Consider the following 22,026-nt stretch of genomic DNA (forward strand, 5'->3'; position numbering starts at 1 on the left):
CCGGGGTCTTCAGGATCACGCCCTGGGCCAAAGGCAGGTGCCAAACCGCTGCACCACCCAGGGATCCCTGGAGCCTGGGCTTAAATTACTCATATTATTATCTTACCTCCGGTTACAGCAAATAACATCACTGCCTGGTGTCTGTTATGGTCACTGAGGTCTCTCTGTTTACCTCTGGATGGCTCCCGGCCTCGCTGAGCAGCCCAGGTGAGGGCAGAGGGGAGAGGGAGAGACCCCGCCGAGAGCCAGCAGGTCCCCTGCCGCTGGCCACCCGGGCCCACCCTGAGCTTCCGGGGCTGCACTGCAGGTGCGGGGAGCAGCATTCGAATGGCTTCATTGGTCCCCCGGCCTTTCCCACTCATCAGAAGGGCACGTCAAGAACATAAATCTCAAAGGAGAGACACACTAGTGGGCAGGACAAAGGAGGCATGAAGTCTAAGGAAACTAGGATTTTCCACGTCCTCGTCCTCGTCCTGCACTGGAGAAGCATCACAATGCTCGGAAAGCACAACGTGGGGATGGAGCTGGGAATGCTCATAATTGAGAAAGTGCTGAGCACACCTTCAAACCAGGAGTGGGGGGAGGTGGGAGACTGCTTGGTTCATTCCTTCATTCATTCATTCATTCATCCAACATACACCTGAGAGCCTTGTGCTAGGGCTGAGAAGGGCACTAAGAGGAGCCACAGGCTTCCCTCCTGAAGGACCATTGGTACTCTCCCTTTCTCCAGGGACGAAGATGACAAGACAAGGTAGGACATGAAGGATGCAGGGACACACACATCCTTCATGTTCCAGCCTTGGCTTTGGGAGTCAACCATGGGACTTGCTCCCATGACCTCTGTCTTCCAGCCTGGAGCACGAGCGAGAGCAGGCCGTCCGAAAGTCTGAGCCTGCCCACCCGCTGCCAGGACTGCATGTGCTGCCCAGCAGAAGGGGTGGAGGAGCACAGTGGGGACCCATGCGTGCCCTTCAAGGGTTCTTATGGGGCAAGAAGTTGCCCGGGTGTCCCTGCTTCTGCTGGGCACCTGAGCAGAATCACACGTGCAGATGCAAACTGATTTGGGCCAGTCGGGGGTTTGATAGTGAAGCCTTGGAACGGGTGGCGAGGGCTGCCTTTCAGCCGGCACACGTGTTCCCCAGGCGGAGATGGGGGCCGTCACCCAGCTCATGACTTCAGGTGGCTTCTTCTGGTTCCCACGAATCAGGGTGCGTGAGCTGGGCATGCGTGCTTGCATGAGCCTCGGTGTCTGTCTGTGAGCTGTGTGTGTCTGTGAGCAGTGTGCATGTGTGTGTGTGCGTGTGTGTGTGTGTGTGTGTGTTTTCCCCTGGGGTAGCTGGCAAAGATGGTGGTATAGCTCCGAATAGACACACGCGGTGCAGAAGGCCGCACCCCACACATGAATGCGTTAATTTATGTGAGAGGACGCTTCTTCCCAGCAACCCCCACCCCCAGCTCAGGTGGCCTCAAGCCACCCCGTCCCTGTGGTCCTTCCCCAGCCCACACCTCCTCACCCCACAGTCCCTCTGGACTTCTTCTCCTTCCCCTGTGTCTCATTCCCTGTCTGAACCTGGGTCCACTGTCCCTGCCCACCACCCTCACCTGGAGAGGACAGTGGCGTCCTTTCTGGTTCCTTCCGGCCTGCCGCAAAGGCTCTAGCTCAGACCTGCCGTGACCCTTCCGCCACCTGCTTCCTCAGCCCGCCTCCAGCTGTGTCCTTCCTGCGCCGGGGCCACCGCCATGCCGAGAGTCCCCCTGATGCCTCTTGCTGGGACTTTATCCCCTGGTGCCTGTGTCCGTGTTATCTCTGCTCCTCTTACCGCTGCTCACCTGCCCACACAGGAGAGATGGGCACCCTTTGAACCCTTTGCACAGGCTTTGTCTCCTGGGCTGTATCCCGTGTATATTGAACATGACATTCTTTTTTTTTTAAAAAAAAGATTTTATTTATTTATTTGAGATAGAGAGAGAGTGATTGAGCATGAGAGCAGGGGGAGGGATAAAGGCAGGGGGAGGAGCAGACTCTCCAATGAGCAGGAGCCTGACCCAGGACCCCATCCCAGGACCCCGGGATTACAAACAGAGAACCCAAGGGTGATGCTTAACCGGCTAAGCACCCAGGCGCCCCTGGACATGACCTTGTTGAAGACAAGGGCTGTCTGGTTCTCATCCTGTGTCTCTACCACCAGTGCAGGCGCACAGAAGGGCAGCCAGGAGTGTCTCGAAGAAACTGAACAAGAATTTTGCAGGGCAGGGCACGAAGCAGAAGGTCTGGTCCGCGGAGGGCTCCACGGACTCTTGTTGCATGAATGGATGGTTCGGGTAAGCTCATGGGTGAGGTGTGTGTGTGAGTAGGCGCGTGACTGTGGGCCTCTGTGGGGGCGGGAAGTAGGCTGCTTGGGCCTAGGGGCGCAGTGGGGACGGCTGAGAAGCAGGTGCACGCTCCTCGCTGGCAAGCACGCGTGTCAGGCGTGGGGTGAGCAGCCCCCACGGGGGCCTCATTCGGACTTCTGGAAATTGACTCCTGAGGTGCTCAAGTGGGGCCCAGGCATCGTCGGGGCTGAAAATTCCTGATGCTGTGATAATTGTTCCTGCCAATTACCTGGAAGCATCACAGGAGAGGAGCCCCCCCCCCTTCTTAACTGGATTTTGTTATGCTAATTAGAATTGTATAAACTGTTGCTCTTGAACCTGGAGAGTTAGAGAAACATTTGCATTAATACCTGGCAAGCTGCCCCAGAAGCCAGGGATTATTTTAATGAGGTTCTGGTCATCCAAGAGATGCCCCTGTTTGTGGGCTGCTTTCAGGTGCAGGTGTGCCCACGAGCAGGTGAACTCGTGTGCGTGCGTGCGCGTGTGTGCACGTGCGTTTGGAGGGTCTGCCTACTACTGAGACCTTGGCGTGCTGGGGGGGCCGGCAAGTTTTTTTTTTTTAATATTTTATTTATTTATTCATGAGAGACACAGAGAGAGAGACACACACAGGCAGAGGAAGAAGCAGGCTCCATGCAACGAGCCTGACACGGGACTCCATCCCGAGTCTCCAGGATCACACCCTGGGCAGAAGGCAGTGCTAAACCGCTGAGCCACCCGGGCTGCCCTGGGACGGCAAGTTTTATTTATTTATTTTTTTATTTTTATTTTTTTAAAATATTTTATTTATTTATGATAGACATAGGGAGAGAGAGAGAGGCAAAGACACAGGCAGAGGGAGAGACAGGCTCCATGCCGGGAGCCCGACGTGGGACTCGATCCTGGGGCCCCAGGATCGCGCTCTGGGCCAAAGACAGGCGCTAAACCGCTGAGCCACCCAGGGATCCCAAGTTTTATAGTCCCTCCAGCAGAATTGCTGTCCCTCACCCGCTTCTGGGGGGCCTGGGAGCCAAGCAGGCTTATGCAGAAGTCACAAGCCCTCGGATTAGGCCTTCACTTGTCACGTCTACTGCCAGCGTTAATTAAACGCCAACACCCCGCCCCCGCTTCCGGATGGGGGAGGGAAAGAGGAGACATTTCTCTCTGGAGCCCCGCCCCCAGGAAGGGGGATATTGCATTGCAGAGGAGAGGGCCTAGGCTCACCACCTGGCTCAGGCCGCAGGCCCTTCCTGCTGGGAGTCTCTCTCTGAAGGGGCATGTGGGTGGAAACACATCTTAAAAGGCACCTGGAAGAGGCGATTCTCCACCGAGAGGATGGGCTGGGAGCAAGGGGAGGCCGCGGGCTAGGGGCGCTGCCGACCATTCGCGTGGACCCCCACGGGAACCCCACCACCAGCCCTGCGCTGCCCTCCGCACGGACCACAAGGAAGGGAGGAAGGTTCCTGGGTGGGCACCGGCCCCCCCACCCCGTACCGCCACCCCGTCGCTGCACCCAGGGTCCTGGGGCCCCCCGCTGCCTGGCCCACAGAAGCTCCCGGAAGCTCCGCGGCTCTGAAAGCCTCGCCAAAGCCCTGGATGTCAACTTTGCCTGATTTTCTAATTTCATCTCTTACAAGCTTTCGGGATGCTAACATGATTAAGTTCTTCACACAATTTATTAGCATCATGTTGGAAATCCAGTAGTATATTATACTGTCTGAGTAATCCAATTAGCAAAATGTATTTATTTAATGGGAATATTAGCCACATGCGATCCCACACCGAGTCCACCGCCGCCTTCTCCGCGCTCCTTGCCTTTCCCGGGAGGCAGGGACTGGCGCCAACTCAGGAACTTGCCGGCCAGTGGGACAGCCCCCATCCCCGGGGCTGGGGGGGCGGCCAGGGATACCCCCGTTTGGGCTGCGATGGGGTGAGTCACGCAGAGTCACAGATTTTGGTCCTGAGACAGGATGGTCTGGGGGGAAGAGAGCAAAATCAGAGGGCACCGGCTTCAAATTCCAGCTTCGCCACTTGCTGGGAGCTCTGCGTCCTGCGCAGGTTGTTGACCTCATCTGCTGCCCAGCTTCCTTAGTGCCAGGGAAATGGAGACAAGAACCCCCCATGCCCCCCCAGGTGGCCGTGAAGACTCAGGGACGCAGCCCGGGGAAGCCTGGCGGGTGCTGGGTGCGCGTCCACTGTGTCCCGTCGGCCTCCAGGACGGGCCCCGCCCCCAGCACCCTGATGAGAGGGGCGCTGCCGCGGCACCACCACGGAACCATCATGGTCACGGTCACCAGGGCAGGGGCTCCCGTGAGGCACCCAGTGAAGGCTGGCATGGTGGGTGCCAGGGAGGAAGGCTATGCTTTTGGGTGTTTGCTCCGAGGCCCCCCACCTCTGTCCCCGCACCCCCACGCTGGTGCTCGTGCCTCTGTCCGTGATTTCACTCCTCACCCTCCGTGTCCCTCTGGGTCATCACAGTCAAGACCACAAGACCCGAGCCACACGGATCTCTCTGCAGCAGACAATGGGGGCGGGGTCCAACAATGCCCTCAACCCCATTTGCCTTCCTGTCATTTGGGGCTCAGGGGGAGGAGCATGCCGAGGCAGGCGGCTGCCTTACCTGGTGTGCTGGCCTCCTGCGGGGGGGTCTGGGGGGGGGGGGAACGACAGGAGAAACTCGAAGGGACCCCCACTGGCTGCAGCTGGCCACCCCTGCTTCAACCTGGGCCCATCCAGGCTCCCCCCTACCTGCAGGGATGAGTCCCTGTGTGCGGCACAGGAGGCCCCAGGACACCCAGGGACACCCCAGCGGCCGGTTCGGGGCTCCCCTTTCTCTCCTTCCCCAGACCGCGTTTTCAGGTTCCCGGTGGCACTCTCTCGTCCCCCTCGTGTGACTGAGACATCTCCACGTGTGCCCCCCTAAACTAATAGCTGCGATGTTCCGCCTTCCACATTAATGACAGGTGCGCGGGGGAAGAAGGCTGCCTGCCTGCCAGTGGGTTTCGCTGATATCACGCCGCTCTGTGCTGAGCAGCACACCCTAAGGCAACTGAAATCCTAATAGGTTCCTCTAACTGCTCCTGCATCAATTTTGACACCAGGCGCTTTCTTCTTCCTCCCCACGGCTCGCCTTATAACTCTGTCATTGTCATTGATTTTGACTAAAAGAGAGAGAAAAGCCTCGCTTGTGCTATTACCATTCTAAGTCTGCGAGGCAGAGAGCTCCGGGGTGGGGGAGCGGGGTCCACACGGGAACCTGGAGCACAGAGGGCATCAGTGACGGGGACCAGGGGGCCGGGGTGCTGAGTGTAGGTGAGTGAGGTCCCTGGAGGGTGGGGGGTTGGGGGGGCTCCGCTGCCTTCTCCTCTCCACCTGCATTTCAAAACACTTTCCATCTCAGGGTCGGAGCCAACCTGAGCACTACCCACAGAAGAGGGCCGGTGTGTGAGAGCCCCCCTGTCCCCAGCACCCCTGCCTTGCATCCTGGGCCACACGTGGACACATTTGCCCAATCTGAGTATCCCTGCTTCAAGATCAACTGGCAGTAAACTTACCTGGCTGGATTTGAGAGGTCTGGGCACACAGAGTGAGGGTGTGAGCAAGGGTGGGGGTGAGGGCTGAGCATCCCCCCCACCCGGGGGCGCACCACCAGGGTCCACCCTTCTAAGTCTGAGGAGGGGAGAGGAGGGCGTGGGAAGAAGGGGAAGCAGGGGCAGGGAGAGAGGGAGCCTGTTGGAGGAGCAGGGGTGGGGTGACAGCCCTCTCTCTCTCCCCACCCCCCGTCTTTGTCCCACCTGCTACCAGGCTAAGTAACCCCATTGTAACCGTGTAGAGTGAACCCCCTTCTCATTTTCAAGATGTTCAACCCTTGGTGCACCACCAAGAGCTGCTGGGCAGCCCCTGCATTGAGTCCAGAGAAGGACATAGGCAAGTCCCAGGGAGAGCCAGCCCTCGGGGACCTCCTGCCATGTCTGTCCTGCTGACCCACAGATGGGGGACCGGGCGGTCTGGTCGCAGAGGCAGACAGAGGAGGGGCTACAGGGGGGCCAGGAAGAGACGCCTTGGTGGCAGCGCTGCCCCCGGTGGCCCGAACCATCCTGTCCCATCTGGGCCTGCACGGGGCTCCTCGTGGGCATCTCGGGCACCCAAGAGGCAGGACCCAGAGCGTGCTGATGTCCAGCATGTCCACGGGGGTCTTAGTTAACTCCCGGCCAGATACAGCTTGGTTTACTGTGCTTTGCACATCAGAGCAAACGCTGTGACTGATGTATCCCAGTTTCTAGCTGGGAAAGCATGTTGACCATGGGGTGCAGGCCTCTCCAGGTCCCCATCCTGGCCTCCCCTGTGGTCCTCTGGGCTGGATGCAACTCCAGAATGGGGACGTGCTGTGGGCCCAGGGTGAAGGAAAGAAGTGGCTTTTCTTGTTTCTAGACCCATTCCTTATTGGGATCTAGCTGCCCTGCTTCACTGATAAAACAAGTTCTGGAAGGTACGCATTTGAGGGGCTGCCCCTGCCCCATGGCCCAGAGCGAGCCTGCCGTGCCTACCTGTCTGTACCTTCTACCCCCCAGACTCCTCCATCATGGGGTCCTCACTCTGGGGCTTTCTAGTCTCCATGGACCAAAAAAGTATTTGGGAGTAAAAGCTGAGACAGAGGAGAGTTCTGTGTCCTGAGGCCCCCAGGGGAGGGGTGAAGGCTTCCTGTGGTTGTGGTGGGGACAGGGGGCTCCAGGAAGACAAGGCTCTGGTCTTGGACGATGGAGGGTGGGCCCCTTCCCGGGGGTCCTGGGCCCAGGGCCCTGACTGGGGGGGCTCGGCTTGTCCCGGGAAGGGTCTTGAGCAGAGCCTGGTGCGAGGGCTCCTGGGGGCAGTCAGCTGGCTCTACAGGGACACTTTTGCCACCTTCCAGGGAGCCCGCCTGGCAGCTGATTCTCTGCCCCTGCAGGTGGGGGGCACTTGGGGGCAGTTCCTCCCCACCCCCCGCCTTGGGCACCGGTGAGTATCTCCTGGCCGGACCTTAGGGTGCCGCTCCCCGTGGGACAGCCGCGCACCCCAGCTCGCTCGTGCAATCCCCCCTCCCAACAGGCGAGCCAGCTCTTCTTGAGGATCCGAGGAGCCCAGGCTGGCAGTTTCCTGCGTTGGCAAAGCCAGGGCACTGGGAGGATGTGGGAGGGGCGACTTCCGGCCCCCGAGTCCTGCAGCTGTTGCCAGGCAAGAATCCACGGCCGCCTCTGCCATTGGTCCTCCTGCCTCGTCTGGGCAGAGTGGGGAGCCTTACCCACACACGGGGGGCCGGGCCGGTGCATCGCCGGGGGGAGGCCGTGACCACCAGCTTAGGTGGCCCCCCTGGGGCCCAGGGCCCTGCCGGCCAGCCCTGCACGGAGGGAGCAGCTGCGTCACGGCGCTACGTTTATCCTTTATCCCGCCTGCCGCCTGCTTGGCTCAGCCTCCTCCCCTGCTCCCTGGGGCTCACGCTTTCGTGCGCGCCGTTCCTCCTGGAAGAGCAGGCGGGCGTCCTGGCTCCGGCCCCCCACCATCCTGTCACCTGGAGGGCAGTGGCTGGCGGCCATGGACAGCCAGGGTCTGTCTGTCTCGGGCTGTGGGGAGCTGAGCATCCTTCTGGAACACCAGCTCCCTGAAGGCAGGCCCCTCCAGCTTCTTCCCGGCTGCACATCCAGCCTCCAGAACAGCAGCTGGCGCGGTGTAGGGGCTTAGGACACACTGGAGAACAGATAAGTGATGTGAGAGGCCACAAAACCATATCCCTCTCCACAGCCAGGATGCGCCCGTTCTCACCCTCCCCATGGAAACAGGACCTCAGGAGAGAAGGGGCAGACGCCAGGGTGAAGTGGCTGCACGGTGGCAGGAAAACTGAGCAGGTGTGGCAGGGTGGCTGGCAGAGAGGCTGAGGGGCAGGGAGAGGCCAGGAGCCAAGGGCAGACCCTGAAGGACTCTGGAAACCCTAGATCAGCAGTGAGTCCCACTTACCAGGTGTCCCCCCTCCAGCTCGAGTGGCTTGATGGGATGGGCAGGCCCATGGTTGGCCACAGGGGGAAGCAGGGTAGGAGACAGTGTGGTGTAGCGGTCAGAGCACAAGCTTTTCGGGATGCAGACCTGTGTCCATATTGCTGTGCGACCTTGGAGCCATCTCAGCCTCTGAGTGCCGACTTCCTCATCTGTTAAATGGGAAAAACAGCAACAGTGGTCACAGTTAACAGCGGCCTTTGTAGGGCTCCCGTGAGGATTCAGAGTAATGATGCACGAGAAGTGCCTAGAGTAGTGCCCGGCGTGCGGTACATTTTTAATACATTTCAGTGAAGAGTTCCCAGGGATGATACGTAGCCAAAGTGTGGATGTTGATAAAAGCCTCGGAAGGTAAGAGGCCTGGGTCTTCCAGCACACGACCATGCTTGGCTGTATGATCTTGGGAGGTGCACCTGTCACTGTGGATGACCTCTGGGTCGCTTAGGGAGGGAGGGGCCTGGGGCTGGTGGCCGCTGGGGTCCTGACCTTGTCCTGGGACCTTTCTGGGTGAAACGATGAGAGGTCTTAGGCTCGTGGTGCTCTGGTGCTGGAGCGTCACATTCCATCCTCCTGCCTTCTCTGGACGTAAACCGGCCAGTGGCTGCGCTCGCCATGTTTCCAGTGAGGGAGCCGGAGGCCCACGTGGCTAATGACTTGGCCAAAATCACAGCTTCCTGGCCACGGAGGCCCAGAACCACAGCTCTGGTCTTTGCCGGGAGTTCCTATGAGGCCTGCTTGTTTCTTTGTTTTGGAATACCTGGCCATCCACAGCGTCGGCAGCCCAGATAGTCAACACTAATGTGCAGAAGGCCCTGCACCAGGGAAGGGGCTGGAGTTTAAATAGGAATGTTCTGGAACATGCCATTATGCATGGCCATGTATCACGGGTCTGGTGCCTGAGAAGCTACAAAGTACTTGCTCGTCTTATCTCATCTGTTCTTCCCAGTAACCCGTGAGGTCTTCATCCTGTTTTACAGACACAGACGAGGCAGAGAGGCAGACCTGCGAGTGTTGGGTTCTGAGCCCAAAGATGCCCTCTCTGACACCTTCTAGCATCCTACGACCTGGCCAGAGCCCGAGGGTCACCGAACCTTGGCTCCTCTGGGAAGAATATCCGGGCAGAAGCCGCCTCCTGTTCTCCAGGGAAAGCAGCGCCCTGTCATTGATGCATCACAGCGCAGGGGATGCTGGGAAACTCCCTATCAGGTGCAGACGCCCCTCCCCCGCCCCACCGTTGTTCTAAAGAGGGAGCCATCTCCCCAGGGGAACACTCTGCAGGAATAACTGCTGAAAGGCCAAATTGGGGGGATAGCCCCTGTTCTAGAAGACACCTCACAGCTCTCAGCAGACTGTCCCCCGTCACAGCAGAGGGGCCAGAGTTTGACTGAGAGGCGCGGCGTGCTCACGCAGCCCCCACCCAGCCTTGTCAGGCCCCCAAACTTCTCGCAAATGCTGACTTCTTCCGCCGACGCCCAGACAACCCGGGACCCCGCCAACACCCCACCGGCCCGGCAGCACGAGGACAAGCTGGCAACGCCAACCGGCGCTGGATGAGCCAGATGGTGACTTTGTACAGCAAGAGGTGACGTCAGCAGCAGCGCCCTGGGGACGCACACACTCTGGTGTGGGGGCCCGGGATGCATCTGCTCCCCCCCGGCATCACTGTAACCTCACGAGGACGCCCTTTGTGGTGACTTCTGGAGCATCCTCGCCCCCGCTGTACATGCTTGGACCCCGAGCTCCCAGAGGGCTCGCAGGTGACATGGGCAGGCTCTGAGGTCTGTGCAGTTGAGTCTGGACCCTCCCATAGGAGCCCAGATGCCAGAGGAGCAGCATGGCCAGGTTGGGGGTGGGGGCTCGGCCCCCCTAGTCACAGGAGGTTACGAGAAGGACAGAGCTGGGCTTCCTGCAGCGGAGAGAGTGAAGATGACTAGGGCCGGGCTGGGCCAGGGTCCAGGCTGGGGGGTGGCCTGGGTGGGGGGGACAGGATGTCCTGGTAGGAAGTTGAAGGGGAGGTAAGGATGGCCACAGGCGGCCTCTCGAGGGTCTCCAGTAGGAACCAGACGGAGTCACGTGGAATCAGGTGTCCCAGGTGATCTTGCAAGCACTGGGCAAGACCCAGGCCGTGGGGTGGGGCTGAGTCACTGGGAGACAGATGGCTACTCTGAGGTAGGGCAGGGGCCTGAGGTCTAAGCAGGCTTGGACAATGAAGGACACCGTAAGGGCCCCGGGTTGCCGCCGGGTGGCCTGGGATGGGGCCAGGTAGCTCCAGCTGGTAGGAAAACCCGTGGGGCCTCCTGGCGGAGCGAAGCCCAGGGCACCTTGGACAGGCTGGGATGGGCTCCCCCATCAGCCAGCCGGGATCAGCCGGGGCCTGGGATCCAGGTGAAAGAGACCCCACTGCTCTCCCATCCCGGAAGCACACCTTGGCGACACTACTCTGCTATCTCGCCTTCTACAGTTTGCCTTTTCCAGAATTTCCTGTGTGTGGAAGCTTCCAGTATGCAACCCCTTGAGTCTGGCTACGTTTCTCTCAGCACAGCAGTCTGGCCGTCCATCCGTCACGCTGCCGTGCGTGCCAGCAGCTCGTGCCCTTCTATTGCTGATTGGTATCCCATCGAATGGAGACACCTCCTCAGAGTGTCCCCCCTCCACCTGTTGATGGACAGCTGGGCTGGTTCCCATTTGGGGCTGTTATGAATAAGGCTGCCGTGAATATTTGCCTACAGGCCCCTGTGTGAACACGTGTTTTCCTTTCTCTTGGGCAAATACCAAGGCATGGAATCGCCGGGTCATCCAGTAGGTGGATAGTAAACTTTATAAGAAACTGCAAACTGCTTTCCAAAGTGTCAGGTCCTTTACCTTCGGGGCCGCACACCCTCCCAACCCCGACAGTGTGGGACAGTCCCATTGGCTCCCTCCCCACTCCCTCATTTGCAAGCCAGGATGAGGGCTGTTTAAAAGGTCTCTTCTCATCACCTTAACAAAAATCACCTTGATGCATGGAAAAGACTCTGTGCCGCATGTATGTGTAGGTGGTCAGGTAGAAAGGGATGAAAGCTGCAAAACCCCTGGCGCTGCAGAGGCAGGTCGGGCCCAGCACCACCGGCCTCCCTGCCGCCTCCTCCGCCAGCCCTGCCTCCCCCAGGGGCAGTGCCCACCCAGGGGCAGCCCTGAATTCCACGTGTATCGTTCTTGGCCTTTTCAAAGAGTTTTCCCCCTTGAAACGCACCTATCAACATTGTAGCATTCGTTTTGCTTGGTGCGCTTTCTTTTGTTTTGTGGCTCAGCGGTTGAGCGTCTGCCTTCAGCTCAGGGCGGGATCCCAGGGTCCCAGGATCGAGTCCCGCATCGCGCTCCCTGCAGGGAGCCTGTTTCTCCCTCTGCCTGTGTCTCCGTCTCTCTCTGTGGGTCCCTCATGAATAAATAAAAAAAAAAATTTTTTTTAATTAAAAAATAAAAATAAGTAAAAAGACAGACTGCACGATGTGTGCCTTGGTCAGGATCTTGGTTTTTGTCTCAGTTTGGTTAGCTCGGCATTCAGCATCGTCTTGCAAGGGAATCGCTCAGGTCGGGGGCATGTGGCAGGAGTCCAGCCTTGTTCAAGCTACGTAATACTCCACCGGCGAATATAGAGCCATTTATTTGTCCTTCTACTGATGGACATTTGGTCCCTCCTCCCTGGTGTTTTGCTAAAAGTTGCTGTAGATATTCTTGTATTTGTCCCTGGATCTGCATGTGCAAAGTGTCCCCTCGATGGACCTACTGGGATGGGGCAGCGGGGTCACGGGCAAGGAGAATGTGCAGAACGAGTTCTCTTCCTCCGTCGTAACCGGCATCTCTCCCATCGCCTGTGCCCTGCTGGACGCCAGCTGCCGGGCACTTCAACTGTGTCTCATTCAACTGTCAGAGCCACGTGGTGAGGGAGGCTGTCTGGTTATCCCCAAGTTGCAGACCAGGATCCTAGGGCTCAGGGAGATGAAGTCACTTGCCCAAGGTCACACAGCAAGTCAACAGCAGGGCCAGACTCAGACCCAGATCCCCGGGCGTGGGACCAAGTTGTGCTCTCAAGGCCCCTCTGCCGCCCCGCAAACACGTGGGATTCTGGGCCCGTGCCTGGGCCCGTAGAGGCTGCGCGCACAGAGGCTGGCCCGTGGACAGGACTGCTGTGTGCTCAGCACCTCCCCGGGGAGCGTGGCAGACGCTCACGCGTGCGTGGCCAACACAGACTGGTCCCCCGCTGCTACCTGTGCACCTGGCACCGGAAGCCCCCCAACCCCCCTCCGGCCCAGAACCCGGGAAGAACCTCGGCTCCTGCCTTGCTCACATTTTACTTTCTCTTAAGTGGCCACGAGAGATGCCATTTCCCGACACAGAATCTGGCTCCATCCAACCGTCCCTGCAAATGGCCCGTCAGCTCAGCCCATCTACGGGCATAAGCGACATGAACGGTGGGGAGGGGAGAGGGGGGCAAGGGAGTGAGGAGGGATGTTTTATTCCTTCCTGGGGTTAAACCTCCCAGTTTGAGGTAAAACAAATTCCTTGCTGGAGCTTTTCACCTCCAGCTGGGCCATAGGAAGCCCCATTGAATCAGATCATTTAGCCCTGAATCATGTTAACAAGACGCTGGGGCAGGACGCGGGCTGTGCACGCGCTGAAAGCCCCTCTCTGGGGGCTGCGGAGCCGCAAGCTGGTGGCGGGTCAGGAGGTGGGGAGGCTGCAGGGGCAGGGGAGGGGCTGGTGCAAGCCTTCCCTCCTTGGATTGGCTGAAGACACGAGGCGGGGGTGCTGTCCTCAGCTCTTCGGGGTCCACGTCTGGGGTAAGAAGGAATCTCCCCGGGCCCCTACTTGGGGCCCACGGTGAGCGGAGAGGCGAGGCTCAAGCCAGGAGAGGCCACCGAAGATGTGAGCACCCTCAGAACCACTGCCCGGCCTCCAGGTAGGGAGAGGGCACCCACCCACCGACCCAGGGCCCCGCCTTTCCGTGTTCGTGACGCTTCGCCCAGCGCTGTGCGGCTTCAGGAGCCCGGCAGGACGGTGGCTCCTCCGCCTCCGCCTCGGACCCCCTGCTACAGACTCTCCCCACACCGCAAGCGCACTGCAGTCATTTTGCACGATTCCCTACGGACTCGTCAGTCCCAGAAAGGGGAAGAGGGGAAGAAAGGGGAGGAGGGGGCACCAGCCCCCCCCCCCGCCCAGCGGACGACGACCACGGACATTGCCACCTCCTCATTGTCTCCGGCAAGGCCACTCAGAGGCCCTGCGTAAAACGTAAGAGTAATGTCCGAGAAGGACAACACGTGAATTCACCAGCAACGCTTAAGGCCAGAGCAGGAGCTCGCAAGTCCCCGTAGCCCTGTCACTGGTCACTCAGCCGTGGCCTCTGCCACCAGAACTTCTCCAGCTGCTGCCCTGCTCATGTTTTCACTCCTTCATGTGGTTCTGCTAGACATCCTTGTGGCCTCCCCTCCCCACTGCAGCCTGAGAGTCTCAGACGTCCTGCTCGCCTCCCCCACCCGCCCCTCCATCCAGTCTCCATAAAGATCTCTCCCTGCCCTTCCGGGGGCGATAAACCCTCCAAGCCCGGAGTCGGTGCCCATGGCTTGAGATCCGTTTCCCCCCTCCCCGGGCTGGGTGGTGGGGTTACGTATGGACGTGTCTCACCCCCCAGAGCCACGCTTTCCAGTTGCTCCACCACTGGCCCCTGCCCCGCACACCCCACACTTCTTTCTGGGCAAACACATCCTGTGTGCCAGGCAGCATGCCAAGCACTCAACACATCAGCTCGTGCAGTTGCCATGACAACCTTCGGCAGGGGGTGTGTGACCATCACCCCGTTTTACAGACGTGGAACCCGAGCTTCTATCATTGTTCTGACATGGCACCAGCTTTGGATTCCTCCTTCAGGAGTGGCTCCCTCTGCCTCGGGCCCACCCCCACCTGCGCCCTGGGGACGTGAGCAGCCTCAGCTGGGCTCTGCGAGGCCCCCCACCCCTGCCACCTTGCTGCCTTGGGCCGGGGTGTCTGGGGGCTCCCAGCTTTTACAGAGGTTGCAGAGCCAGGTTGACCTCTAGCCGGCCCTCTCGTCCTTTCACTATTGGACGAAGGTGTTGGCTGTTTGCTTCTCAGTTAAAGACCCTGCTTTTCCCTCCACGTGTTCTACGTCTTCTGGGTGCAGCTCCGCGGAAAAGAGAATGAAACCCAGAGTAGCACACGAGGGGCTTGAGGGCTGTGCTGGCGCTGCCTCGTGCAGATTAGCGTCTCCAGAGAGGCAGCTCGGCCTTGGCCAAAGTGGGAGCGTTTACACCGCGCGAACTGACAAGTGCCACAAATCAGGGCCTTTCTCCCCCACCCTCCCCGCCCCCACCCAAAAAGCTGGTCAAGCACTTACCAGCACACCCTGGTGGGACCCCATGGAGGTCCTTTCTGGGGGGCTGCTTTGGAGGGTGCCCTGGCCTGCTTTTTCCTCTGGTTCTCAGGCCTCTGCATGGAGCCCGCCCTTCTGCCCCAAGCTGCTGACCCCTCGGTGAGGGGGTTTCGCCGTCGACACGGTCTGCTTTAACTTGGCCTCAGACCCTCAACTCCCAGTCAACACCAGGACTTACTTTAAAAAAATAAATGCTTCTAAACTGAACGAGACCAGGTCCCCACCCAGAGCCGTATGGCAGCCTGATTTCTTTACCCAGTGAATGGGAGACAGAGCCTGGTCAGCATCACCCATTGCAAAATTTAGCCATGTCGAGCTTTCATCTGTTCCTCTCCCGGAGCCAACCTTCCTGGAAGTTGGCGGTTCCAGGGGTTCCTGGAAGTGTGAGCGAGTGGGGTGGGGAGCCCAAGACACTCCCGTGTCCTTCAGAACCCCTGGAGCGTGTCAATGACTCCGGGAGTCGGGCCCAGCTGTACGGAGCCAGGCGGCCAACTCTTCATTGACACAGTTGCATTAAAGATTCAGGATATAAATTTGAACAAGGATTAACCATTCCCAGAACAAACAGCCCTCGCCGGCACTCCTCCCTGCACACAACCCCACTGCATTATCCATGTGCAAACAGCCCCGCCGGTCTCTCTCTCTCCTCTCTCCGCCTCCCTCTGCCTGGCAACCATCTTCCACCAGCAGAGTCCAGAGCCAGTGGCTGGTGACCTGCAGAAAGGTAGCCTGCATGTTGGAGGAGCCACGGGGACCCCAATCCACCGGCTGGAGTGGGCTAGTGAGGCCCTCGCGAGCTTCCCTCTGGTCCTCAAAGGGGAGAGAGGCACGTCTTGCCCCCATGCGGCCCTTGACTCAGCATCAGCAGAGATGGAAAGCTGAGAGCAGGTCAGAGACGAACCCCTGGTTGCCCCCAGTGGCCTCCTGTTTTTAGGCAGACAAATCACAGAGATTAGGGAATTAGCATCCTGATCCTGGTCTGAGGTCTCCCAGAAAATTCAGAAGCAGGAGAAAGTCAGGAGGAAGAGCAATTGTGTTGGTTGCATCCTGGAAATGCCAGGCTGAGTCCTCTCAAACCCGGACATTTTGGGAGCCACGGAATTGTGCTTCTTGGCGGGGAGCAGAGTCCTCCGTGAACAGAAACGCTGGGTGTCCGTCCACTCACCTTCGGGGGCCAGGCAGGTACTGGTGGGTGGACCTGTGGTCACCAGGGGAGTGCCACATCCAACAGGCAGCCCCTGCTCAGCTCCAGATAACTGCCGTCATGGGGGAACCTGGAGTCACCTGCAATATCTGGTTTCTTTGGAGGAACCAGACCTGTGAACTAGATTTTTATGTGAAAGCACACGATTTTAGATGTTGGCACCCAGATTTTAAAATGAGAAAGCATGGTACGGGCCAAACAAAGCCTTTTGTGGGCTGGCTTCTCCTTCCTCACCCGAGCAGTTTACAATCCCTGCTTCAAACGTCCAGCGGCTGGCGGGGCGGTCGCAGAGGAGGGGGGCAGGCTCCAGTGTCTCTGCTTTCAATTTCACAAGCCATGCTTCTTCCAGGGCTGCTGCCTTCCAGGGTAATTTGATTTTGCTTTTCTCTTGCTGCCTTTGATCCTCTGAGGTTGCCAGGCATAGCTACCATTTTATTTGCAGGCTCTGATGACAGGAGAAGATTTTGAAAGCTGTAGCCTGAAGAGGCACGCTTCCTCTGGGCTGTTGTCAAGTCATTTTTCATGGTCTCCAGGGGAGTGGAGGCCACTGCATAGGACAGAAAGGCTTGGAGGGAGAGGCCCTCAAATGTTCTCTGGGCTGCCTTGGGTTGGGATGACCCATTCCCTTTGCTGACACTGGGCCGCCAAAGCTAGGAACTGGCTCTTTCTACTGGGTGCTGACATCCACCTATCCATCCACCCACCCATTCACCATAACCATCTATCCACCACCCCACTTACCACCACATCCATCACTCCATCCATCTACCCATCACTCTATCTATCACTCCATTCATCTGTCCATCCACCCACCCATCCATCCACCCCCCACCCACCCACCCATCCACCACCCCATCCATCCACCACTCCATCCATCCATCCATCCAACCATCCATCCATCCATCCATCCATCCACCACCCCATGCATCAGTCCATCTACCCACCCATCCATCCACCCATCCACCACCCCATGCATTACTCCATCCATCCATCCACCCACCCACCCACCCACCCACGCATCCATCACTCCATTCAGCTGTCCATTCACCCATCCATCCAACCACCACCCCGTGCATCCACCCACCCACCCATTCATCCATCCATCCATCCATCCATCCATCCATCCATCCATCCATCCACCACCCCATGCATCACTCCATCCAGTCAGCCATCCACCCACTCACCCACTCATCCATCCACCACCCCATCCATTCATCCATCCATCCATCCATCCATCCATCCATCCATCCATCCGTCCATCTATCACTCCATTCATCTTTCTATCCACCCACCCACATTTACTGGACATTGGATACGTGTCAGGGCTGTGCTGGGTTGCAGGATGATAATGATGGTGGACAGTGGTCCCTGCCTTCACAGAGACTGCATTCTTGCCGCCACAGCTGTGATGCAGTGGCAGCAAAGAAGGCTGTGCTGGGTTATGAAGTTTATGCAGTTTTTGGCCAGACAGAAGGAGGGGAAGCTATTTCTAGAGGAGGGAATAGTATGGGAGAGAGGCAGGGGCCCCTCCCAAGCCCAGTGCTGACTCCGTGAAAATGTAGAGGGGCATCCTTCCCATTTCTCTGGGCACAGCACTGAGGGAGCCAGGGGAGAGTGTTCCCCTCTGGTGCAGAATGTGTCCCCGCAGGCAGTGAGCTGAGTTGGGAATGGAGTGTGGCAGAGGTCAGCAATGCATGGACGTTGGGAAGCTAAGCTCCCTCAGAGTGGGTTATAAATCCATGATTTGTATCATATCATGATTACTGCTGCTAGAAGTACCCCCTTTTACCTTGAACTGAAGTTTTCTACCCCTTCCAGCCAAATGGCCAAGGCAATTACTCATACAACCCTTTGGAATAAAAACACACCACAAATGAACAAACCGGTGCTGAGAAAGGTTTAACAACTAGTTCAGAACCACACAGGCCTCTCTGTTCACAGCTCTGCTCCCACAGTGGTGCTGCTTGCTTGTGCACTAGGACAGAACCCTCTGCTCCCCCCAGCCCTTCTCACGGTCTGCCCAGGCATCGGCGCACAAACACGCGCGGACTTTGGAAACCCATGACCCTCCTTTAAAACCAGACACTACACAGCTTTTATCTTGCTTTCATTTTTTGCTGACGGGTTCCCTTTGCATGTAATTATTGTGCCAAGCTGGTGTTAATGATGCGTCCACTCCACTTACTCTGATCATCTGTATTATTGGGCAAGCGTAGGCTCCTTCTTGTTGTTGTTTTGCTTCTCAGAAGGTCCCTCCATCATCAGCAAATCCATGCTCTCTGCTCATTATTCGTGGTGTCAGGAAGCCCCTTGTGCTTCCTGAATGGCCTGGGCAGATCCCACGGCCAAGCCCAGGCGACAGTGGCTGTTTGCATGTCACTAGAAGGAGAAGGAGGGAACGCAGGCTGATTGTTTTTACTAGTTGTCCAACCTCAGCCTCTCTTCTGTGCCCTCCTCAGACCCATGGAAGATGGCACCCTGTCTCCCCAAGGCTCACCAAGAGAGGAAACAATGAGCCAGAGCAGAAAGCCTGTAGATTTTTTGAAAAACGTAGAAAACAGGTCTTCTGGTTGGCCGTTCCCTGGATGTGAGCTGTGGGGGGCGTGGAGACAGGTGGCTTTCAGAAATCTCTATGCACTGGATGTCCCTGGATTATAATTTTATTCCGAGGTCTCCTGTTATCTTATTTTGTGACCTCGAATCTTTCTCTGAGGCTCAGCTTGCTCATCTATTTAATGGGGGGGGGATTCGATTAGATCAGGGGTTGTACAAACTTTTTCTGTAAAGAGGCTGGTAAGAAATATTTCAGGTTTTGGCAGCCAGAAAGTCTCTGTGGCAACTTCTCTCCTCCGCTGCATGGCATCATGGAAGCAGCCATAGGCAATCTGTGCATGAACAGGTGTGACGTGTTCCAATAAAACTTTATTTATAAAAGCATATGGTGGGCAAGCTCGTTGTGGTTGCTTATTTGCAGCAGAACACTTTTATCAATTAAATCTTGCTTGGAACTCCATACATACAAGAGATAGACCCCTAGGGCCTCTGATTGCACTGGAGACTGGCACCCTCCCTCGATGCCTCCAGCACACCCAGCTCCCAACCCACCTGCCACCCACCCTGAGCTCCTGGAGCACAGCTTGAGAACCCTGGGCCCCGATGACCTGGGAACCTCTCCCACAGCGTATGATTCATTCCTTCACTCGCCCATTTGGCTGCATCGTGCCAGATACCCAGGCTGCCCTGGGGCAGCAGGCGCTGACAGGCTGGTGGATTTTCCATATATTTTGATTTTTTGAAACCACATGTTTATTACTCAACAACTTCTGTTTTAAATAAATAAAAATGGATATCTTAGTCTGTTTGGGCTGCTGTAATGAGTTACCACAGACAGGGTGGCTGTAAACTATAGAAATTTGTTTCTCATGGTTCTGGAGGCTGGAACCCCAAGATTAGGGTGTTTTGGGGCTGGGTGTCTGGTGACAGATCCCTTTCTGGCTCAGAGACGTCCCTTATCTGCCTTCTGGCCGTGTCTTCACAGGGAGGAAGGGGCGAGGGAGCCCGCTGGGTCTCTTCTATAAGAGCGTGAACCCCATTTATGAAGACTCCACCCTCATGACCTCTCACGTCCCAGAGGCCTCGCCTCCTGACACCACCCACCGGGAGGCTTAGGTACCCACATCCGATCTGGAGGACAGGACACTCAGCGCACGGTGACAGATAACTCATTACAGTAGTATGAACAGTATATGACCTCCAGTTTGCTGCTAGTAGCGGGTACCCAGGACTGGCTACCTCGCAGGCCTGGTGCAAAGTGAAAATGCAGGGTGTCTTGCTCCAAAATGAGGAGCTGGCCTGGCATCTGTGCATAAAGATGCTCCCCAAAGTGCTAAAGGGAGAGCTAGGAGGGGGGTCTCAGTCTTCTTCTTCATGCTCTTCTGTGAGCACAAAACTTTCTATCACTGAGAGTGTCACCCTCATCACAGAGGAAGTGGACAATGGATGCTTTAGACGGGTCGGGGCCCGCAGCACACCCCTCTGCAGCCGGGTAGGGGGCTGCTCGCAGGGGCAGGGGTGTCACGGCCTGGAAGAGGGCAGAGTGAGGGCCACTTTACCTCTGGGTTTGCCCACGGAGATGTGCCTTCAGTGCAGGCAGGACTCCTGACCTCCTCAGGGCATTACCGGGCCCCCTTCCTGCCTCTGGAAGCACAGACCCCTCACCCGCACATTGACGGCATAGTTTTAAAGAGAAATTGTGTCTCGATGAGGATGCACTCCTCACATCCCAAGGTCTGGGTCCCTAGGAGGAAGGTACCACGAGCTCCCTCAAGAAATGTCCCTGGACTATAACACCGTTGTCGCTGCCCCCCTGCCTGGGGCCCCTGTCCTTCTGTGTTGAAGCCTCCTCCCACCCCCGCTTCTGCAGGGGGAGCGCCCCCTCCCCTGAGGGCCCTGGCGACCCTTCTGTCCTGGTGTCCCCCCTCTCAGCCTCTCACCAAGCCAGCACGCTTCAAATTGCCCTTGACCTGACGCCGTCACTTCACTGTCCACCCTTCTCGTGCGGTCTGGAGCACGTCCTCCTCCTGTACCACCTGTACCTTGAGTTGTGAGGTTCCTGACTTGTCCATCAATTGAGCCATATGATGGGTGGTTCCACGAGGGTGTCAGGATGGTACATAGGGATGTCAGCCGAGGGAGGGGCAGCGACCTGGCCACACAGAATAATAGAACATCATACCCGAGGGTGCAAGGCCAGCCCACCCAGATCCCCTCCTTGATTCTTAATGCAAATAAAATTCACATAACACAAAGTCAACCGTTTTGAAGTGCACACACGGCGGCACTTAGCGCATGCACACCGTGCTGCAACACGACCTCTACCTAGTTCCCAAGCATTTCCCTCACCCCAAAGGGAGACCCCATCCCCATTAGCAGTGACTCTCCATCCCCTCACCCCCCCCAACCCTGCAAACACTCGTCAGCTTTCTATCCCTATGGATTTGCCTGTTCTGGACACTTCATATAAACGGAATCACACGGTGTGTGGATTTCCGTGTCTGGCTTCTTTCACTGAGCACCGTACACCCCCTTTGCCTTACAGATGGAAGGGTTGCGACCCAGCCAGGTGGAGTGGGTTCCCGCGGCTCGCACAGCTTGTCGTAGGGAAGGAACAGATCCTCCCACGAACGAGAGAAAATGGAGCCAGGATTAGCTGCCGCGAGGTGGAAATGGAATGGACTCGATGATGCATCATCTAGAACTTGAAAGCAAGATCCATACTGGATGAAGCCCATGCATTGACTGAATATCAGATATTTCACTCAGGGAGCATTTTGGGGGTGTCTGCTGAATGCACTGTGACCCCACTGCTTGGCCAGATTTCTCCTTTCTTGGACTTTCCAGTTTGCAGCACGACAAAGCCCGGGTAGGGTTCCAGTCGGGCCTTCCTTCTCCGCGCACCTCACTTCCCCGGCACTTCAGTGGCTGCGCCCACAGCCTGCTTTAAGGGACACTGCAAGGCTTAAACGTGGCCGTGCATGGCAAGTGCGAGTGCAGGAAGCATGCGACACATGTCACTATCAGTATCCTTGTGTCATCATGTTGTCATTGCTTAAGAAGGATGCGACTCCCTTCGGATGCCCCGACCCCCTCGGCGAGCGCGGCCACAGGTGCAAGCCGTGCACCTGCTCTGAGGTCGGCCGGTAAAGGGGAGGGGCCGCCCCTCCGCTTTGGACAGAGAAGCCCAGGGGTCCTCCGGCTTGTGGAGGGTGCAGTGGGGGAAGGTGGGTAATGGTGGCGGCCTCCAGCAGTGGCATTTGTCATTGTGTCCAAGAAGGGACAGAGGAAAGCCATGCTGGGCTCATTTGTGTCCCTGTCCCCTCGTCCAGCCTGTCAACCATCCCCAATGTCCTGCCTCCCACCACCCTTGCTTCTGACAGAAAAGATGGGAACACCCGCCTTCCCCCGAAGGGACATTTCTCCGACACTCAAGGACCATATATACGGGACAATTACTGCTCAA

General features: G+C 57.6%; 1 non-coding gene across 1 annotated transcript; it reads right to left on the bottom strand.

Moving 5' to 3' along the window:
• Positions 1-5,724: 5,724 nt before the first annotated feature.
• LOC111097286 lies at positions 5,725-15,173 on the bottom strand. The gene is made up of 3 exons (XR_005363968.1): positions 14,768-15,173; positions 8,341-8,528; positions 5,725-8,073 (listed from the first exon to the last, which is right to left on the bottom strand). It is a non-coding gene; the product is annotated as an uncharacterized LOC111097286 (transcript).
• Between the last annotated feature and the right edge of the window lie 6,853 nt (positions 15,174-22,026).

This window comes from Canis lupus, chromosome 9, assembly GCF_011100685.1.
Source record: "Canis lupus familiaris isolate Mischka breed German Shepherd chromosome 9, alternate assembly UU_Cfam_GSD_1.0, whole genome shotgun sequence".
NCBI classification, from domain to species: Eukaryota; Metazoa; Chordata; class Mammalia; order Carnivora; family Canidae; genus Canis; species Canis lupus.